The sequence below is a fragment of the Danio aesculapii genome, chromosome 3 (genome assembly GCF_903798145.1).
Source record: "Danio aesculapii chromosome 3, fDanAes4.1, whole genome shotgun sequence".
NCBI lineage: Eukaryota > Metazoa > Chordata > Actinopteri > Cypriniformes > Danionidae > Danio > Danio aesculapii.
The window spans coordinates 58,815,015-58,819,431 of NC_079437.1; the positions used below are offsets into that span (position 1 = coordinate 58,815,015).

The 4,417-nt window shown below is 35.7% G+C and overlaps 1 long non-coding RNA gene across 1 annotated transcript; it reads left to right on the top strand.

The window, feature by feature from the left end:
• The first annotated feature begins 727 nt into the window (after positions 1–727).
• LOC130220064 (uncharacterized) lies at positions 728–3,092 on the top strand. The gene is made up of 6 exons (XR_008836115.1): positions 728–937; positions 1,918–1,962; positions 2,055–2,202; positions 2,340–2,487; positions 2,707–2,800; positions 3,003–3,092. It is a non-coding gene; the product is annotated as an uncharacterized LOC130220064 (long non-coding RNA).
• Positions 3,093–4,417: the final 1,325 nt, after the last annotated feature.

Below are 4,417 nucleotides of genomic sequence, written 5' to 3' on the forward strand. Positions count from 1 at the left end.
ACACCAGCTAAGCTTTGCAGGGACATCCAACATGGACTATCTACAGCAGGGGTGGCTACACTCGTGTCCTGAAAAGTTTAGTTCCATCCCCAATCAGACACACCTGGGCTATAATCAAGCTCTTCCTAGGCTTTCTAGAAACATCCGTGCAGGTGTGTTGAGGCAAGTTGGAGCTAAACTCTGCAGGACACCGGGCCTCCAGGAGCAAGTTTGGGCACCCCTGATCTACAGTCTTGTTTTGTTGTGGCAGTGTTTAAACATTGATTGCAGGAGGATTAAAACCATAATATTATTACATGAGCAAGGGACTTGTTGCAAAAACCTGATTACATATAGAGAATAAAGGTTTACATTAAAAGCATAAGTCTTAAACAAGGAACATATGGGAGCTTGACCATGTTTCTGTCCATTTCTGAGCGCATTCCTTTCATGTTGTAAATACCTTGGAATCGTATTACACACTGACCATCGAGTCTTTTTCTGGGTAGGAGTGGTGGATGCTGTATTATTCGTTGAATCAAGCAAAAAAAAGTGTCTGATTGGCCACATTCGCAACATTGCCATTGAACTGTTGAATAAATGCAGCATCACATTTGTAGCAGTGCAATATGGCTCTATATCAGCACACACTCAAAAAAATGATTCAAGCCCTTCTTAGATGTGACACAAGTAAATACTGTTCCCTTTATTTAAATATATCTATTTTTTAAATATTCATTTACATTTACTTGATGTAACGTAAAATGTATTAGTCGTTTCACCTATAATCTTTATTAAACCAAATCAAATGAGTTCAATAAGGTGACCCCGTTTTGCGCATGCGTGAGACCGCGCGTTTTCACTGCCACCTGCATTCCGTTTGTCCATCCACCATTTTCCACCTGTGGCTGAAGACGAGTTGATGAGACGCCCCCGATAACAAGAAGTCATTTCTTTGGTGAGTATTCGTTTATTTTTTTCAGCGAGTACCTTGCTATGAATGCATGTTATATTCTCGACCGTGTGCAACAAGCGTGATAAGTTTTGCTTCGGTTTTCAGTAAAGTTGGCGGCTACCGTTAGCTGGCTAGCCAGCCGCTCATCATGCAGGGGAAAACGTTACGTTAACGCTTTTTATCATAATATTTCCGACGTTGATTTAATAATTTTTTGGTCTTCGGGGTGATGTTGAATCAACATTGAGGTAAAGTTGGTTTTATATTTGCACATTCAAACTTTCTCCTTGATATCATTTCAGAAAAGTATTATTTGCAAGCTCTAAATAGTGAATATTATCAGCCAATGACTATCAATTTTCACAGTTAATTAAATAGTGTTGATGTTGTTTTCAAGTCAAATTTACATGTGATTTCAGACCCAATATTCAAATTAGCATAGTAGATAATATAGGGAACGTTAAATGAAGGAATGTGCGAATATAAAACCAACTTTACCTTAATTGAATCAACGTCAGACTGTTTGAGTCAATATATTTTATCTATGAATCAATTTAACGTTATTGGTCTGATGTTGCGATCACGGAGTGAATGTTGATTGAACACAAAAAAAATGTGATGACTCGTAAGATATTTACTATGAAAATTCAACTGTAAATCAATGTTTGTTATTTTCTGACCGGTCTTTGAACCAATTTCAAAATGCTTTTCATGTGTGACCTCAAACACAAAGTTGAAAATATTATATTGTTAATTTGGCTTTTATTTAAATTAAAATAGCACTGTAAAATTTATTAAACAATATTTCATGATTTTGTTAGTCTTCACTGCTACTAAAAATTGCTGAAACGGTCAAAATTTTAACTTTTTATAGTTTTTATATATCTATCAGGTTCTCAAATGCAATTTTGACTTGTTGGTAAGCTTTTAAGTATTTCTGCACTTGTACACACACTACTAATGCATTTATTTTATCTTTGCAGTTTGATCAGCTTTACAGGGTTCCTTCTGGCAACCTCCTAGTGATAGTAAGTAATGTCGTCTTTCTATGCTGTTATATGTTGTTGTTGTTGTTATTATTAATATAATGAATGCTAAATGTATTTCATCTTCTTTTTAGGTTAGTGTATGTGGCAGTGCAAAAAATGCAGTTTGGAACTAGATAGCAGTTCTCAGACGTCTTAAAATTGTGCAGCAGAGACCAATGATAGAAGAGTTCAAAAACAGATGGCCTGCACTGTTTGAAGAGAATGAAGTAGATTTGTGCTGTATGTGTTGACCATTTTTTTGTTGTCCATTGCAAATAATAGCTACATAATTGCAGTTTTAATTTGTCAATAATCCTGGACCCCTATATGGTAGAAATGATAAACTTTTTAAATGGCTGTTTTTGTTTAATTTCCAGGTGAATGCAGAGTTCTTGCGAATCACCACCAAGTCACTACAATCAAAGTTCTTGTCACAGCTGGATCACTTCTCTGACACAGATCTTCATGAAGAAAGGAGGAATGAAGGGGCAAAGGATCAAGGATGTCCTGGCGAATAATGATTTGGTAAGTAGATGTGCTTGAAACATCTTTTCACTGTATTGGGGTGGTTATTGTATGGTTCTTGTCCATAGCTGCTCATTTTAACACTTTTGGGAAATAATGCTTATGTAGTGAACTTTTACATTTCTCTGACTGACATTTTGATGGGCACAACCCTCTGTTCTGTTACATGTGCACTTACATTTTTACAAATTCCTGTCTTGATTGATCCTTCTTCTGTAGTGTGATGACATCAACACCAAAAGGGAGTGCCTCCTGAGAAGCCTTGTCATCTACCTCAGTGAAGATCCTGACTTATTCTTTTAAGGCATATTTGGTAAGTTTGATTGTTTCTAATGTAGTCTCTAACAGTGTAACTCTGTAGTTTAACTCTGTTATTTCTCCCATGGCACACGATTATGAAACTGAATAACTGTGAATGTAAATGGATGCACACAGAAAGATTCACAAATGTTGTGACTATTATATAAATTACACATATGCACACAAATTATTTATCATTCCATATGTCTTTTCAGGTCTCTGGCACTGAGGATGTGGAGAGGGACATCTCAAGCACAATCATGGGGATTTACATTATTCGAAGTTATGACAATGGGGAGCCAGAGGATGTGTGAATTGTGATTGAAGGCATTAAAGTCCTGACCAACGTAAGCAGTGTCATCATGGGTTTCATCGTGCTGTTTGGGCTAATTTATGCCCTTGACCTGAGCTTTCCAGAATGCCCTGAGCTTTCCATGCTAACATCTGCACGTCATAGCTCATTCAAATACAGTATTGTGTCTCCATTACTCTCGTACCTGTCAGGTGATTGCATGACTCAACACTTTTTGAAATGGACTTGAATTGATGTTGAAACCGGATTCAACACACTACAGATTTTTGAATTATGACTGGCCAGACCAATACTCGCACAGCTAGTCAAATGTTCAGAGATTGTTTGTACAAGATTTGGTGACAATGGGTCTCCTTCTTATAAGTATACTGTCTTGGTCTGTTTTCACCTTCCTATAGCCCAAATTTGGTCCCCACAGCCAGTTTTTTTTTTTTTTTTTAACTGTGTTTTTGTTTGAATTGACCATTTGTACTACACATATTGAATATGCTGTACCTCTTGAGTAGCCAGACATTTTTCATTTCCTTACTGTGCTCATGTTATGCCGTTTAAGAAATGTTACAAAAATGTTTGCTGCTTTACATTTCATTAAATGTGCTCCGTTTTAGGTAGATTTTCTTTTTTTTTTTTTGTGCATTAACATGCAAGACTGGTTTTACATCTCTTGGTTTTAAGGTCTGACATACTACAATTTAAATTAGTCAAGTAAAACAGGCAGTAGTTTCTGCCTCTATTGTTCAACATATCTATATATATATTGTGCTTTTAATGCAGGTTATAATTAAGTTGAATGTTGATCAAGCTAGCATTCAGATTTATTGGAATATTTTCATTTTGCATACTTTGCTGGTGCCTCTACTCCCTTAATGTGTTTGTGGCTTTGGGGGACATGGGATACATTTAGTTCACACCAAGTGCAAGACCTGTGGAAGTGTTTCTAACAGTTTTTTTTTTTTCCAATAAAAAAAAAAAAGCTCAATCTGTTTGGCTTGTGTGTGTGTGTAGTAATGGGGGTGAAATGAAAAATAATTATTTCCAAGTAATTAATTTATATTGAGTTGAACTAATGTAAATCAATTACAGTAATTTAATGAATTTCTATTTGCTTAGCTATATTTGATAAAATTGAGGTGGACTAACTCAATTACATTTCATTACGTAAATGATCTTTCTTTAGGTTAGGGTTACGTATATTTATTGGATGGAAAACCTGCACACAATTAAATTGAGTTAACCCAATGAGCTATTTTTTTGAGTGCAGCTACTTATATGATCTTTTCAGGTCATACAAATATATTCATGTTCAACATGCAAAAG